Source organism: Mustela erminea, chromosome 8 (genome assembly GCF_009829155.1).
Source record: "Mustela erminea isolate mMusErm1 chromosome 8, mMusErm1.Pri, whole genome shotgun sequence".
Taxonomy (NCBI): domain Eukaryota; kingdom Metazoa; phylum Chordata; class Mammalia; order Carnivora; family Mustelidae; genus Mustela; species Mustela erminea.
This window is the reverse complement of record NC_045621.1, coordinates 38,359,742-38,378,192: the sequence shown is the minus strand read 5'-3', so window position 1 is coordinate 38,378,192 and position 18,451 is coordinate 38,359,742. Positions and strand designations below refer to the sequence as shown.

The window sequence follows — 18,451 nt, the reverse complement described above, 5'->3', positions numbered from 1 at the left end:
CTGTAAACAAGTGAGAAAATTGGAAACAAAGTTCAAATACTGAAAAAAAAAGGGCTTTTAGAAAATTATTTTTGTGTCAAGATAGATCAAAAAAGTAAAAGAAATGCTGTGGTGGGGCGCCTGGGTGGCTCAGTGGGTTAGGCCGCTGCCTTCGGCTCAGGTCATGATCTCAGGGTCCTGGGATTGAGTCCCACATCGGGCTCTCTGCTCAGCAGGGAGCCTGCTTCCCTCTCTCTCTCTCTGCCTGCCTCTCCGACTACTTGTGATTTCTCTCTGTCAAATAAATAAATAAAATCTTAAAAAAAAAAAAAAAAAAAGAAATGCTGTGGTTATAAAAGGGTACACCTGAGAGTGGTGAAATAATTTTTATTTTTTCTTTTTAGTTATTCTGATGAAAAAACAAGTGCCTTTTGAAAATTTACAACCTTCAGGGGCGCCTGGGTGGTTCAGTTGGTTGACCGCCTGACTCTTGATTTCAGCTCAGGTCATGATCTCAGGGTCATGGGATCGAGCCCCATGTTGGGCTCTACACTCAGCGAGGAGTCTGCTTGGGACTCTCTCCCTCTCCCTCTGCCCCTCCCCGCCAACGCGTATGTGTGCTTGCGGTCTCTCTTTCAGATAAATAAAATCTTAAAAAAAAAAAAATCAACAACCTTCAAACTTCTATCTAGAGGATCAGATATAAACCTGGAAAATCATTCTCCTTCAAGGTCCAGCACTGCTATTTCTGTTCTGGCCACACGCCCATGAAAGCACAAACATGCCACAAAACCAGCCTGAGCTGCAGCACCATAGTTGGAGATCTGAAGATCTGTTTCCTTTTTAAACTGCACTAAGGCCACCGTATAGTGGTATTTAGTGTAAATAGGCTTTTTCCAGCAGAAAGTATTCAGAATCACAGAATACACAGTTCCTGGGCCTTTTAGAGGTTTGTGTAAAACATTTTACTCAAAGAGGATTTCTCCTAAGGAGTCAACACATCCTTTCCACCCCTCAGCCTGTGGTACACATTTACTAGTTGTTGTTCCAGGCCTTTGAATACAACTGGGGAGACAAGGTGTACACACAGAAAGACTGTAATCTATAGAGACTAACGCATGCCACAAGACCCGTATGAAAAAGCCCAAATAAATGATATGAGGAGCAAGTTCAGAGGAAAGGCACAGTATTGTGTGCTTAAGACCTCAGAGTTAAACTTAGATCCTTCTTGAGCTGCGTTTTATAGATAGGATAAACTTGGATCAGAGTCAGAAAATGTATTACAATTGAGAGCTGGAGAGCTTCATGAGACAATCTGAATTATGATAAGAAAACAAAAATTATTTTGTAATTTTATCAAGCTCTGGTGGGTAATAAAGTATCAAGTGAAGAGGAAGACAGAAGGTAAAAAAAAAAAAAAAAAAAAAACACCTCACTGTAAACTCAAGGGCTGTTTACAGAATAATCACATGCCTTCTTTTATTGCCCAAAGAACATTCCACACTTGATGGAGTGGTGCTTTCCAGGTGAGTGCTGACATCACAATACAGTCACAATGGAAAACTTACTTTTTAATCTGAAATCTGTATCTAAAATACACAACAAAAACATCTTATATCCAAGGAAGGCCAAAAGTTAAGGTTTAGGTAGAGGCCCCCAAACATTCAGAAAGCACTATGATGGATGCAATTACTTAAGACTGAAAACACATTTCTTTTTACAAAAGTATTGAATGTGGGACTCCATGTTTCCTTTACTATTTCAGCAAAAGAATCTACTAACTCAAGTGAATGTGGGACTATAATATTTGTGAAAGTGCTCTATGATCTGCAAAAAAAAAAAAAAAAAAAAAACCCATATAGAGATTATTATTTCTACGCTGGCCTCAAGAATCTACCTTCTTGGTTTTTATTTCCCAAATGCTTGGATTATTGCTAGCCATATTGCAAAACTGTCAGAATCTTAGTGGTTCAAACAGGAAGTTAATGTTAATGAAAACAGGGCTTTCTACAAGTGTTTCTTGGCTGGGGGGTGGGAGGGCGGGCAGAGGGTAAGCCTGCGCCAGTGGGAGACTAGCTAGTGTCAAAGACATGTCTTTATTTATGTACTTACCCTGCCCCGGGAATCATTCTCTTCACCTTTCCTTATTTTTCCTTGGTTCCTTATGTGTTTGGGGTGAGGTGGGGAAGGAGGAGGGGACATAAGGGGGAAGAAAAGAGAAGGAACTATTACCCTAACTTTTCCATTTCGCTCAACTGGAAAGCAAGGAACATGAAAGAATAGCTAATTTTAGCATGAGGATGTGGCTTTTAACCTTACCATCATGATAAATTTGTTAAATACTGTGTGATCAATTCTCCTGTTTAGGTGAAAATAGGTGACCCTGCTAAGGGGACATTCTGTCTGGGAGAGATTACTACATCAAGTCAAACAGGGAAAATGTATCAAGGCAATCAGCATGTATGGGGTACAGTAAAATAAGGTACTTCTATCATTTTTATTCATAGTCAAAGAATTCTTACCTGTGTAACAATGGCCCTGGCCTTCAATACTGTCTCTCAAGCAGCCCCTACTCCAGTGCACAAGGCCTATTCAGTACCTGTCATTCTGGTAAGTAAGAATAAATAAAAGTATTTCCAAGTTTATTCAACATCTTTTTCAAGCCCCTACTAAGTGTGAAGCATCGAAGACATTAAGTTCTAAATGGCTGCCTTTACAGAAAAATACTTTTTAATCAGTTATATGAAATGTATTCTATTCAACAAATATTAAAAATACCATTCATAAACTAAAATGGTTGAGCTATACATTCAAATTTCTGTTCTATATTCTACTCTATCTATTCTATTCTATCTCTTCTCAGAAATGAGAAACAACAGTAAGAATACAAGTTGGGTAAGGGCGGGGCAGGAGGGTGACAGGCAAAGGGCACAAGGTAAATGTTAACAAACTACAAATGATGAGAAACTAAAATGCCACCCAATCAAATACTGGTACTTTAGACTAAAAGCAGATTAACAAAGCAGAACATTCCACCCTTGGGTAGCAAACATTCCAATCCCTCCCCATGTATTTCTGGGATTGCGGAAGGACTATCAGTGCAGTAGCTTTTAGTCAGGGGTGGAATTCCTTTGGGATTCTGTGATCCAGGCCTTCAGACTCCTCTGGGCCTTGAGGATATCTACGGGCAGAGGAGCCTGCTTTTCAGGCCAAAGTGAGAGATAGGGGACAAAATGACAATAGGAAGGAATATGTGGCCTCAGAATGGACAAATAACCAAGAAGTTCATCTGAACTTATTTTTGGGCACCTAAAACAAATCAGACGGGAGAAGAACCTCAATAATCCTCACAGTTGTGAAGATCAGAGGGTCATTCTACCTTGCACCCAGCACCATCTCCTTCTGGCAACTGCTCCCCACACCCAAACATTAACAAAGCTACAGTGGGAGGTGCTACAGTCCTATAAGAACCACACTCCTGTGGGCCCTAGCAAAGTAACCTAGAGGGGAAGGCAGACCTCTCCTTAAAGTCTCTAATTGCAGGGCTGACGCTCCATGAAAGCACATTTATGAAATGCAGATGGCCAGGCTTGCTATCAGGTGGGAATGACCTGTGTGCACAATGAGTCTGAGTAAGCAGCGAAACGCAGGAGCAAGTGCATGGTCATAATGGAGTTTGTGCTCCTGGTTCCAATCGCTGGTGAAGACCCTGGGGCACTGTCGCCTTTTCCCAAACTAGTAGCGTTTTGACTATGCCTGAGATAAGCTTTCACTAAATCCCTACCTTGTTGGAAAAAACAAGAATTCCAAGCAACACAGGGGCTACCTGTAAGCTATCTCTGCTCTACTCTTGCGCCCCAGAAAGACAGCTCTAAAAAAGGCAGGACTCAGACATTTCTCCTCTCAACCTCTGAGAGGGCCCAGATGGGCCTCACGGCCACTAAGACTGGCACTGTCTTTATTCTTGATGTACTCCGCATACCTGCATTTGCAGCTGAAGATCTGAAATGTGTCATTAAATGACAGAGGAAGAAACAGGAAAATAGTAACAACGTGAAAACAGGTGTGTCTGTTTATTTTCACAAACTGAGAATAAAGTTTGAGATTATTCAAACAAATGCAAATTAAATGTACTTTTCCCCTAGCCATCCTAAACTGAGCTCTCAAGGTGACCTTGTCAAATCCTGATTTTTCCTTTTGGATACCACTGCTCTAACACTTGGAATATGGTAAAGAAAGTATACAGATTTAAAAAACTACATAAATATAAGGGTCTGAATAGTGGTGTTACCACCTCCCTGAAAAGTTTTATGGCGCCCAAGAACAACCACTCAACTAGAACGCCATACCTTCTCTTCTTCAGTCATTCTTGAGAAGTGGAGGAAGAGTGGAAGAGATGAAATCTGGGCGAAAACAAGGTGTTTACATTTAGAGAGTCTCAGTGTCTCTCAGTGTCTGACTTGAGGCAAAGCAGAACACTGTAGAGATAGAACATCATGGCTCTCATTCAGAGACCAACTCAAGGCAATGGAGTGAAAAGCCCTCTTGTTCCTGAGGGACCAGGTAGCTGCTATGGCCCTGGAACTAGTGCTTCAAAATCAAGCAACTTGAGGATCTGACAGACAGCCTTGTACCCTGAGCACCAAAAACTGAGGACAGGAGGTCAAGAAACAGCTAGTTTTGCAACGGCCAATTTATCATCCTAACCAGGACAATTAGGCAAATGAAGGGGGATGCGATAAACAATTATGTAGGGACAAGAGGCATAAACCCAGACTTTCCCTGGCAAACAGGGCTTTTGGTCACCCATACCAAACTGTGGCTATCTTCCCTCCCCTATGACCAGCCAACTTTTCTATTTCATTTACCCTGAGGGCAAAGCACCCTCCACTTAAAGCAGAGCCACGCGGTCACCTGTACATAATTATTAGTGGTGATGAAAATCAGTCTCTCTTGGCAATATTTGGTTATTTAAAATCATTTAACATCTATAATTCACTGCATTTATAGAGGAAAATGCCCATGTCACAGATCCCTCCCACCTTAGGTGTTTCATAATGAGATTTTTCTGCTAATATTTTTATAACTGAATATTGCTAGAAAGAAAAAATGCTACAAATTTTTCATATCTTTATGTGGTATATGGTTCTCTTACTGAACTCTTATTTCCAGTTTTCAGTTGATTCTGTTGGGTTTCCTAGGTTTTATTGTAACATCTGCACATATTGTTATTTTCCACCATTTTTCCCTAATAGTTACATGTTTTATTTGATGTTTTCTTGTACTGGCCAGGGTGGTATAGAATATGAGAAGTGTTACCGGCCATGCCTATTTCACTTTCTTATTTCAAGGGTGAATTCTACTACAGCTTTCCCCTTGGTAGGCTGTTTGCTGTTGGTTTAAGGAAGATACTCTTTTATCTCCTACCAGCTTTTAAAGGGCTCATAATCAAGAACTGGTCAAACAGCATTGTTATGTTGGCACACAGGGGGCAATATGTACTGCTGTGAGACCCCAAGGGTTTGAAAACCCAGGCTCTGTGACTTACCACCAATTCATCCTGGGGCAGATTATTTTACCTCTTGATCTAAACTCCTTCATCTCCAAAATGAAGGTAATAATAACACCAATAACAACCTCCTTGTTGGGGTTAGTGGGAAGATTAACTGAAATAATTAGAATGGCTGGCACACAGTAAATACCAGGTGTTAGGTGTTATTTGCCCTCTTTAATTAAGAGAATTTCCTATTTAATTAATTGCTGATGTTTTACTTAGGATTTTCATGACTACTTCCATAAATGAAACTGAAACATAGTAGTCTTCCTTTGTAATGTCTTATTAGGTTGCTGTTCTTATATTCTATCAGGTTTCTAAGAGTTTTTGCTAGTTTTGAAACATAATTTTGTTATCTTTTGGTAGTCTAGGATCTAGAATAAATGAGTATTTATTGAAAAGTCTCTTTAAATTGTTAAAGAGAACTTATAATTTCTGTATCATCCAGATCCAGACCTCCACTCACTTTTTTGACTGGGAGGCCATGGCCTTTAAGCTGTATGTAATACATTCCATGATTAATAATCTTTTCAAGTGCTCCACTTCTTTTTTTTAAAAAAAATTATTTATTTGAGAGGAAGAGAGAGAGAGAGAATGTACATGGGGCGAGGGGTGGGGGGGAGAACGAGGAAAGAGGAGGACAGAGAAAGAAGCAGACTCTACGCAGCACTTGGAGCCCCACATGGGGCTTGATCTCACAACCCTGAAATCACAACCTGAGCTGAAACCAAGAGTCAGACACTTAATCAACTGAGCCACCCAGGCACCCCTTCAAATGCTCCACCTTTTTTTTTTTTTACACGTTGCATTTTTTTTTTAATTTTTAAAGATTTTATTTATTTATTTGATAGAGAAAGAGATCACAAGTAGGCAAAGAGGCAGGCAGAGAGAGAGAGAGAGAGAGGAGGAAGCAGGCTCCCCGCTGAGCAGGGAGCCCGATATGGGGCTCGATCCCAGGACCCTGAGATCACAACCTGAGCCGAAGGCAGAGGCTTTAACCCACTGAGCCACCCAGGTGCCCCAAGTGCTCCACTTCTTAAGATAGTTCTGAAAAGCAACCAGTTCCACTTTTATCATTAGATCTTTCAAAATTGTATATAACACACTCATTTAGACTCCGTTTTCTCTGTTCAATTCTTTCTGGATGTACTCCTCTGTCGTGATCCTATTATTTCTTATTCCTTCCTCCTTTCAACAACAAAATCCTCTGTAAAAGATAGTTTTGTCCTTTCCACACACCTATGGGGTGTTTGCACACAGTGTACTATGCTAGGCAGACTCATCTCTGTCTTCTTTCACCATATATAAGTTTAAAAGTGGGGCAGCCTTCCTAAGACAAACAAGAAAAAAATGAACATGCCTTACCCTCACTACCACTCCCATGAGGGTTTTACCTTGTGTGAAGAAGGAATGTACTCTACTGTTCAGCCCTCTTCGCATCAACACAGGTTCTAATCACATACTACATAGTGCTGAGGGATAAAAGCAAGACTAGCTCTTGAGTAAACAAATGGGTATGACCTATTATAAAGAACAGAGATGAATAATTTTAACAATATAAAGCTAGAAAATATTTACCACGCTGTGTGCACAAACCAGGAAGAAATTAACAGTTCTAGTTCCTTTAAGTGCCTTGCCTACTTGAGAAGGCAAGGCACAGGGATGTGGGCCATTCAATCTATGACTAATTTGCTATATAGCACTTAGAAAAAGCACCTTATACAGCTTATATTCTAATGCAATGAACATAAATAAAATAATCTTGTAAAAACATCAAAATAACTTCAAGTCCTAGCAAATATTCCAACTTACACACTTTAACATTTTTTATATAATCTCAAGTATGAATGAAACTATGAATCTTTACAGATACCTGTATCCTCCCTACATCCTTACCTAAGACATGGAGAATTCTATTACGAAAGGAAATAGTTACTAAACTATATCTGGTAGCTTCTAGAAATCAACACTTTGCTAAGGACTCACTCCCTTCTAGAGTATGTCCCAGCAATCGACATCAATTTCAGTCTCTATGATTTGTGCATTCCATCTTTCCCTTCTTTGGACAAACAGTGCATCAGCATCTCTAATCTCCCTGCACAGCTCCCTCTCTTCACAGCTCCTCAAAGGTCCCTGAAAGCAAATCAGTAATGTGAACATTCTCTCAGTGTCCTAGGACCTCACACATCCTGACCAGAAAACTGGGCCTCATATTTCTGTAACAGAAATTCCCTGTGTTCCTGGATGATTCTATGTTCAGTACCTTGTGGTGGAAGCAAGAGTTTGGTGGGTTAAGACTGTACAATCTGGGACCAGGGTTTCAAATCTAGGTGTATGACTTCAGACCAATTATCTAGCTTCTTTTTTCTGCATCTACTCGCCCAAAAATATGGGAATGAAAATACGGTTATTAAAGGATTAAATGAGGTCAAGATAGAGAGGCTTTCAACTTTATACCAGAGCATATATACCATATATATATGCTATGTTAGCGATTTTTAATTTTTACTTCATTTTTTTTGCTCATACACATAGAGAACCCTCAGGCTACCTCAACACTGAACTGGTATACCCCAACGATGCCAAATGGAACCTCTCATTTCAGCAACCCCAGGCCCTACTGAGGACAAATGGGCAATAAAAGAGACAAACAGTTGGGGTGTCTGGGGGCTCAGGTCATGATCCCAGGTCCTGGGATCGAGCCCCACAGTGGGCTCCCTGCTCAGCGGGAAGCCTGCTTCTCCCTTTCCCACTCTCCCTGCTTGTGTTCTGGCTTTCACTAGCTCTCTGTCAAATAAATAAATAAAATGTTTTAAAAAGAGAGAGACAGACAAACAGAGAAACATTTAATCAGGGACCGACAACACCCAACACCTCAGTAGGTGAACATAAGTAAAATAATCTTGTAAAAACATCAAAATAACTTCAAGTCCTAGCAAATATTCCAACATTATTGGTGAGGTAAATGAGGCCAAGCTATGCTCAGGACAACAGTGAACAGTCTACAAACTAGATTTGGCCCCCAACATTGCTAATCTCCTCTAAAGGTCCCTTTTCTTGGGTCAGGACACAAAATTAAACTCCCAATAGCAATATGAAATACTGAGGATGTGGGAATTTTAAAAACTGCAGAAATGAGCATAAAACAAGAAACAGCAACTTTTGCTTTGCCTTGTTCTTCTTTTAGTGAATTAAAACTATCAGAATGCCAAATCAATCAATGATGTAGGTATGTACATATCTGTACTTGATGACATTATAAAAGCAAGATTATTCTAAATTTAAGAATACCGTTACAAGAGAATAGTTTAAAAATATACAACAATATGGCATACAGATCACCAATTGTGAGTCCATTTGCAACTATGAGGCAAAACAATTTTAAGTGGGTCCTTTTGACTATTTTAAAACTATTCCAGAAGGCTGATATCCCAATGAATGACACATCTAGCTACAGATCAAAAAGAGTCCAGGTTCACTGAAGGCCACTTTAACACTTACAAAGGCTTAAAGTATTTTTGAAAATGTGTATGGTAGAGCAGAGAGTCTTAGAGCCTCAGTTATCACAAAAGCTAAAATGGACTGGGCACTTAGAGCATATCAGGCATGTTATGTAAAGCATTTCTCACTGAATTCTCACAAGTACTTTATGTGCAGGTTCTATTCTTGTTATTTTACAGATGAGAAAGCTGAGGCAAAATGGCATTAAATACCCACCCAACAAAGCACTGCCAGAATCTAAATGCAGGAATTCCAAGTCTAGAGCCCCTCTTCTTATCTCTATGCTGAGCTTTAGTTTTCTACCAGTCTCTCCAGGACCTTCTCCCAGTAGTACCTTAGGCATTTATAAACTCATGTAATCGCTCAGTATTTCTCAAATTACATGGTGCATTGTTTTAGTTGCTCATTACATTATAAAATAAAGCAGGACTAAAACTATTTGGACACATCGTACACAGGAAGGCCCACGTATTGTTTGACGAAACTTCACAGTTTTGACAGTGTGTTTATGTATGGTGCTGGGTCACTAATCGAAAATGTAATTTCTCACCATAGGCTGAAGTTAAAAAAAGAAAAAAAAAAAGGCTTAAAAAGGCCACTTATCTGAAGTGTCCATTCTTTTACTTAACAAAACTGAAAATGAATTATCCCAATCTTTGTTGGATTTCAAACCTGACATAAGTAATCATCCCAATCAAAAAGTAAATGCTCTCGCCTGGGTGGCTCAGTTGGTTGGACGACTGCCTTCAGCTCGGGTCATGATCCTGGAGTCCCGGGATCGAGTCCCGCATCAGACTCCCAGCTCCATGGGGAGTCTGCTTCTCTCTCTGACCTTCTCCTCGTTCATGCTCTCTCTCACTGTCTCTCTCTCAAGTAAATAAATAAAATCTTTAAAAAAAAAAAAAAGTAAATGCTCTCTGAATTCCACACTATGTATGGATATTAAAAAGTCTGTAAATAAGATTTCTCAAGGTGCCAGGATGGGTCAGTGGGTTAAGCCTCTGCCTTGGGCTCGGGTCATGATCTCAGGGTCCTGGGATAGAGCCCTGCATCCGGCTCTCTCTCAGCTTAGCGGGGAGCCTGCTTCCCCCTCCCCTCCACTGCCCCTGTCTGCCTCTCTGCCTCCTTGTGATCTCTCACTGTCAAATAAATAAATAAATAAAATCTTTACCAAAAAAAAAAAAAAAAGATTTCTCAAACTGTATTCCAGTAGAAACCCTTCAAACTTTGCGGGGAGTGTTTCTTGAGTGGAGGGGGTGTTCTTGTGACCAAATAAACTTGGCGAATTGGGAAATACTGCACATTATATTTCCTTTCTGGACAGCCTCAATGTACATTACTAAAAACTCTGACAAACTCTGATGAAAAACAGTAACACAATCACTACCAAAAATTAAAATCTGATTAACAGTTTTTAACCCAATGTTTTCCCAAACTCAATTTTCATTCTGAAACTTCTCTCACCAACAGCCAATCTCTCATAAGACTAATGTTGAACAAAACAGAATTTGTGAAAGTTTAAGTGAGCTTATCTGAAAAAGGGAAATCCTAATAAGCTTCAGCTATTATAGTTTGTAAACCTTGAAATAAGCACAAATATAGCAGAGATAAATAAAATACACAGAAAATGGTATTTTGGTTACTATTCATCTCTGCTGAGCAGTTTTATCAAACTATTACACATCTCTATCATTTAATAAGCATTTACACAAACAAGTATTCTAATTAAAAACACAGGTGGGAGAAGAAGGAAGAGAAGAGATATGAAAAAAGATTTAAAATAAATTACTATCTATTTCAAAGATTTCAAAGATTTCAAAAAAATTACTATCTACAGTACAAAACTTAGATACATAAGAAAAACTCACACATGAACACAAGATGAACAGAGAATAAAACCGTATTATACAGGGCCAAATGATCTGTAAAGGTCACATTCGTGACCTGAGTTCTGTCTCCCTGTCTGGAGAATTCAGAAGTAAATGAACTGGCTGATAACATGCCAGCAGAGAGAGAAAGAGTTGTTTACCTAGACTAGGAACTCTTTGCAACTGGCCTATAGAATAGGACTCAGAATAATGGGCTATAAAAACTGCTTGTGGAACAAATTAATTCATAATAGATGTTTAGGAGTTATGAACGCTCAGGGGTGGCAAACAGCTGCCATCTCTTATCAGTGAGAGAATCTCAGCTGAAAATGACCCTATGATCCAAGCTAGCATACCACCTTTATTAGCGGGTTAAAATCAATTACAGTCGATGAATACTTATCTTAAACATGTTCTTCACGTCTTCAAATGTGATTCTACATTTTGGTCCTTTCCACTCTTACTGCCTTTGTTGATATTTTTCCTTTTCCCAAAACGAAGAGTTCTTAGAACTTCACAGCATATATACTTAAAAGCTGACAATGAATTTGATGTAAAGCTTGAGGATTTGCTAATCATTAACTTGACTTACTAAGCTTGTACTTTACAAGCAGATAACATTTCGTTCTTAACCATTTATTCCTAAGTACAAAAGCAGAAAATACATACTGTGATGTTACATTACCTGAAGCAGAGAGCTACCATATGGTGAACTAAGACCAGGCACCTGGCCAACCAGAAGAGAACAATGTTAAAGAATGGTTATATGCCATAAAGCCCTTGTAAAGAAACGGACTTAAAGACTACAAAAGAAGAGGTTCGTAGTACAAGGGGAAAAAAGACAAGTCAGAAAAGTCTACACACAGGATCACTGAAAATACGAGCAAAAAAAAGGGACTTTCTGTCTGGTCCTATTCGCATAATAATGGCATGACTGAAGCCCAAAGAGGTGGAGTGACTTGCCTAGAGTGAAATGATTAGTCACTGAGTCAGGCAGGACCCAGCCCAGGCCTTCCAATCCCCAGGCTTCTGTGTTGCCCACTGTAACAAAGGCCTCCCATCTTCTGTACAAGACTAGTATGAAAAATAAACACTACCCACTGGCCTAACTAAAACTAGAAACCACTAATCAAATTACAGCTCTCAACAACCAGAGTATGTAGAACAAACCATCTCATTTTGTACTATAACATGGTTACTGTCTGGAAATCTACTAAAACCCTCATTAAGCTTTATTTACAAACCTCAATTCTGAAGTACTAAATCAAAAATGGTCAGGAAAAAACCAAGACCCTATTAAGGAAAATAAAACTTAATACCATATTCCAAGAAGTACACATTTTAAAATGAGGCAAATCTGGGTTCAAATCCCAGCTCAACTGTACAATGCCTGTGTGACCCTGGACAAAGCCCTCCACTTTCATTTTCTATCTGGAATATGTTAGAGAACTACCTACCTTAGAGGTCTGTCCAACACGCCATAGTACTCAATGGTAATTTTCTCCCCCGATCTATTTTGGGTTTTTGTCTATCCCAACTTTTAACCTCAAACAACCACCCTTAAAAAACTTGCCAGCTACATCAAAATGATAAACACGAATAAACAACTTTTAAAAAGGATTATGCACCAAAGACCATTTAATATGTGAATGTAAATGTTAGTGTAAATGTTCAAAAAGACATTACTGCATAAAGTATAAAACTTAATTTCTTTCAAGCAAACTAGATAAAGAATGAAGAGAAGCAGGCTCTGAGATCAGTCCCATGGCTAATAAGTCACACGACCCTGACCAGGTTGACACCACTTTGTAGAAAGCCCCACCAGTTACAGCTCAAGGTTCATCACGCACTGCTCTAGTAACAGTGGACCTGTGCCCATCTGCAGAAATAGGGTCTCTTAAAATTCTCACCTTTCTTCTCCCCTGAAATAGTCTGGCATCAGCAGCATCACAAAACTTACTAAGTCCAGCACTTCGGATGTGCCAGGCCCTGTTCTGAGCATGTTAAATGTAGTTACTACTTTAATTCTGCTACAGTTTTCTCAGATATGGTGTATATCACACCTGTCCAAGAAATCCAAGCTACAGTGAAGTGGAGGAACTTGCCTAACATCATAGAGGCCACAGGACAGTGAGGGTTCAATTATCCAGGGAGTCTGGTTGCAAGGAGTCTGCTAGTGCTTTGAAGCACTAGTAACAAAGCCACTCAGGAGTCAATAAATCCGAGTAGGCTTTAACTACAGACATGTAGAAAGAAATGTGTTTCTTCTTTGTGCCCAAATACAGCTCATAGATAATGCACTGTGGAGGGAAAGAACCATGAGTGGCGTGTTCACAGTTCCTTGTAGGAGATCAAGCTACAGTTCGTTAGACAAAGTTATAAAATAGCAACTTAAGATCAAGCTACAAAAGGTATATTTTGTTTCTTGAACATTTTATTAAAATAATCCAAGTGTTGTGATGTTTTTATTATTATACCTCCTTAGTCCTCAAGGAGTGATCTGATGGATAATGTTCCCAAGGAATAATTATTATATAAAACCAGACTACTACTAAATACTGGTTAACTAGACCTTCTCCATCTTTGTAACCGTGCATATGAAAATACGGATATACATATAAACAAGCAAACCCAAACCTACAACCCTGTACTTTGAGTATCAAAATCTCAAGTTAGACACACTGTATCATGTGAACAGGTGTGTGCTGGACACTGCCTACATAAATGGCCAGGCGGTCTTTACTCCCTCCTTTGGGGCCACTTCACACCTGACTGACCTCCTGCAATTCCCTGCATGCCAATCTTCCTTCCTCTGCCAGTTTACCATCACAGCTGCTAATAAAGCACAATTCTGCCATCCCTTCACCCCTTCTAAAAGCACAGTGGAGCCAGGAGGCTCAGTACAGTAGAGAATCATACCTACATATATGCACACACATAAATCCCAAAATAAAATGCTAATGGCAACAACCTGTTAACCTTCATTTCATCACTAGCAGTCCCGCATCTGTCACCCATCTTGCAGTAACTCTTCTCACCATCCTGGAAAGGCCTGAGAAGCAGACGTGGACTTGGAACAAACATTTAACATTTACCTGTCTACTTAGTAGTCTGGTCTACTCCCACATCTGCTGGTAGTAGAAATGTTTGCCTCACTTTGCTCTGCCATCATACTCTGGATTGATAAAGGCAGTGACTAGGGTCCAGTTGGATAGCATCAGAATGATGAGACAACAGAGGAAGAAGTCCCATATAGCTCAGTTCCTTCTTTAATTAAGGGTGGCCCCAACACCAGTCTTCTTTCCAGTAAAAACCAAACTACAGACTGATGACTAAATTGTTATGCAATTTTTAGGCTACTTGACTTAATCTGCGCTCATACAAATACAAGATCTTTACATCTTTAGAAATAATAAAACAAATCCCAAGCAACCTAACCTGATAGAGGTGGAATGTGATTTTCTTTCCCACAATTTTATGACACAACGAAGTTTTACCAACACTTTTGCTGTTATCCATACTAATCCACCTAACACACTCCTAGTTCTGGAACACCAGACAACATCCATAAAATAAAATTCCTAGTTAAAAGGAGCAGTGGAAAAGGAGAAAGTGGATTTGTAAAACAGAAACACCACCAGGAAGGTAACCAGAAGATACTACCTGAAGTGAAATTCTACCCTATAGTGGATTTTATATTTTGTGTGCTGAAGGTGGATGTGGATTTATGTCTGTATTTTTATGGCAGATGGCAAAGCTGTAACTAATCAATAATCAATCTCTCCTGGAAAAAATACTCTAGGGAAAGCATGGTAGTAATTACAGAAATCTGTAAACTGCAAAAGATGGTCAAAGAAAAAACTTTAAATATTCAAAAATTATAAAGGATGCTTTGTGGTATATACATTTGCAATATAAAAATAAAGATTCAAATAAAACCAAATGATAAAGCCAAACCCCATACCTACGTTAGACTTTCCTAACTACTCTTTTACACCAACTTTATGAAAATTTATACAATCTAACTCAACATCTCACTTTATATCCCATTAGAAACAGAAACAGAGAATTAATATTTAGAATGTAAAGCAAAAGGAAAAAAAACCCAACTAGTTTAAGCAAGAACCTGCAGTCTAAAATGCTAATGAACTAAAGTGAACTGTCTTGAAATGGAAAAAAAAAGTCCCTTTTGTTATAACAGCAAATTATTTCACCAGATTCTGTATTTTACTAACGAAACACCAACATAAAAACTACATGTAGCCTGCATCTTTGTGATGTCATGATCAAAAAGTATTAACCTATACAGATAGCCCTGGTATAAAGACTATTTTTTAGAGGTGGGAAGGCAGGGAGGGTAAGGTGGGATGGGGAGGTATATCACTGTGTATGGGAGATACTACACCAGATAAGAAAATCTTTTTAAAAAGTACATCTACTTTGGGCGTCTGGGTGGTTCAGTTGTAAATGTCTGCCTTCAGCTCAGGTCCTGGGATCAAGCCCCCACCCACCCCCCCAGCATCGCATACAGCTCCCTGGTCAGCAGGAAGCCGGCTTCTCCCCATCTCTCACTCCCCCTGCTTGTGTTCCCCTCTCTCGCCATGTCTTCCTCTGTCAAATAAATAAAATCTTTAAAAAACAATGTACATCTACTCATATAGCAGAGATGTGTGATCTCTTCCATATCTGATGACAATACACACCCTGAGTAATAAAGCCTCTCTTCAATCAGCAATAGGATCTAAATCCTACAAATAATAAATATACTTCAAACAAGGCACCTTTAGAAACAGTTTGGCCAAGGTGCCTGGGTGGCTCAGTGATTAAGCTGAGCCTTAGGCTCAGGTCGTGATCCTGGAACCCCTGGATCAAGTCCTGCATCAGCCTCCCAGCTCCCCGCCGGGAATCTGCTTCTCCCTTTGACCTTCTCCCCTCTCATGCTCTCTCTCACTCTCTCTCTCTCAAATAAAAAAACAAATAAATACACCTTTAAAAAAAAGTTCAGCCCACAGGAGCAGTTATTAAGCATGACTACTGCATGTTATCTGAGATAAATGCAACCTTGTCAGAAAAAAGGAATACACTTAAGGAATTCCCTTACTTGGGTAAAAATATTTTACGTAAAGATACTTAATGACAAAAAACTTGAATAAAATTTGTACATATATATATATATATATGCAGTTTTTTTCATCACGCAAGGAAAAAATAAGCATAAGAAAACTGAAAAGGAAATATGCAAAACCAAATCTAAGTGGTAAGATTACAGAAGATAATTTTTAAAAATTTTCCAGTACCTCTTGCACTTTATAAGCTTTTTTAACTGAAAAAAGTTGACATTCACTGATCATATAAACAAACAACAAACAAGTGTTTATGAAACTAACATGGGTTCTGAGCTGCTTCCACAAGTCATATATTCTAGACTTTGAGTAAAGCTAATTATCTGCTAGTAACTGGGGAAAAATGTACAAAATCAAGCTAGATTTTCACTTCTCACTCTCCCATATTTATGTAACTGAAAATAAAGAAACGTTTACCCTTCTTTAAAAAGTTTCTATCCAACTTGCCATTCCAGAATGCTAGTTAACAATCTGATTTTTAAAAATCATCAATTTAGACTGCTTTACAAAATGCCATTTCGAAGAAGTTATGATCAACTCAGTAATTCCAAAGTGCAGCCAGCTAATACACTGTGGGAGAAGTTTTGATGCATTTTAGTGAACCGCACCAAGAGAATTGCCTTATGTGCAAAGAGCTTATTTTACACGCATCTTTCCATTACCTCTTAAGAGCATGATACCTAAATGAAGCTTTTTGCAAAAGGTACTTTGCTTAGCCTGGACATGAATTTATTTGTAGCTGTCAAAATCGATCTCAAACTGCATTATATTCAAGGCACAGAACGTCAACCCTTCACTGGGCCTCCTCTTTCTTTCACAGGACGGCCTTAATATCTCCTAGCTTACATTTCCGGGCTCATGAGTCACTGAGTAATGAGCTCTAAGTTTACCTTAGAATGCCACTCAAATAGCTTCTCTACAATATTCAAGGGTCTGGCCCCCAATACCTCTGTAGCCTACCCTTAACTCCCCAACATGGCCAGAGACAACTGAATTATCCACTATTTCTAGACTATGCCTTTTTATCTTTTTCCTCTAGTTTGCTGTCTCTCCTCATACCGTCTCTTCCCCATCCGTCGTCTCCCAAACCCCACCGAGCCTTCAAGACCCAGCTTGGTACCGCCTCGCCCAGGAAGCCTTCCAGATCTCTGCTAGGCGGAAGTGATCCATCGGTACGGTCATCCCCGGGTGTCTTTCTAGCACTTTGTAGTTCTTTCACAGGACTTATCCCCTCTTTCCTGGTATCGAGGTTATTTGCGTACTGGTCTTATCTCCCACACCAGAGCGTAAGCTCCTCGAGGGAGGGGACCTTGGGCCCCGGTTCCCCTTCGAATCCCTCTGGCGCGGACCGACCACAGTGCCCGCACGCAGTGCAGCGCTCGGCTTGGTTCAACCGAACTCGGGAACGCTCCGGCCGCACAATTCCTAACCAGAAGTCAGTTAGGCATTTTCCTCAAATGAAGATCACAAAAGATGCTGCCTGCCTCCCCACAGCAGGAAGTTCACCAGGGGCCAGGAGTGAGGCGGCCAGAGCCGTGTGCGATGGGAGTGACAGCTGGCCCGACCCGCACCTCCCTGCTCACCCGACTCCGGCCGCGGACGCCCCCAATCGCCAGCCCTGCCAGAGAACCGCGAGGAGTGGCAGGGGAGCACCGGGCGCCCAGAGCCCCGGCCACAGGCCGCTGGGCGCCGCGCCGGCGGGGACTAGGAGGGAAGGCTCCGCAAGGGGCCCGGCCCGGGCCGAGCCGAGCCGAGCCGAGCAGGGAGGGCGGGCCACAGGGGCCCGCCGCCTCCGCCACCGGAGAAAATGGAGGCAGCCCGGGGGCCGGTGACGGGCCGGGGCAGGCGGAAGCCGGGCGGGCGTCTGCGCCGCGAGCAGGGCCGGGCTGGGGGTCACTCACCGGGCTGGGCCGGGCGGCTCCCTCTCCGCCTCCGCGTCGTCGCCGTCCCCGTCCTCGGCCGCCGCCGCCTCGGGCTGCTCGCTGGGTCCCCGCGGCGCGGCTCGGGCGCTCGGCCCCTCCGTTGTCTTCCGCCTGTTCCTGCTCCCGGCGACCGGCTCCCGCGGCGGCGGCGGTGGCTGCGCGGGCGGACGGTGGCCCAGGGGCTCCCGCGGCGGCCGCTGCACTGCTGCGCTCACTCGCTTGGGCTGCGGCTGCGGCTGCTGCTGCGGGACCTGGCGCCGCCTTCGCCTTCGCCGGCTGCTGGAGAATCAGTCTCTCCCAGGCCTCGCCGCTCCCCGCTCCCGGCCCGAGCCCGGCTTTGACGTACGCACTGCGCAGCCGCGGAGGGCGCGACGTCGGGCGGTGCCGCAACGCCCCCTGCGGCCTCGGGCGCGCCCCAGCGGCTGGGCGGACTCGCGACAGCGGAGTCCGCGCGTAGGCCGAAGCGGGAGGGGACCCAGAGAAAAAGCAGCAGCCAGAGCACAC

General features: G+C 41.5%; 1 protein-coding gene across 1 annotated transcript in view; it reads right to left on the bottom strand.

The window, feature by feature from the left end:
* The window catches only part of CAB39 (calcium binding protein 39), an 88,365-nt gene extending 70,337 nt beyond the window's left edge, over nt 1-18,028 (bottom strand). Inside the window, exon 1 of the mRNA XM_032355124.1 lies at nt 17,927-18,028. The gene's annotated coding sequence lies outside the window, so the exon portion shown is untranslated. The remainder of the gene's footprint in view (nt 1-17,926) is intronic.
* Nucleotides 18,029-18,451: the final 423 nt, after the last annotated feature.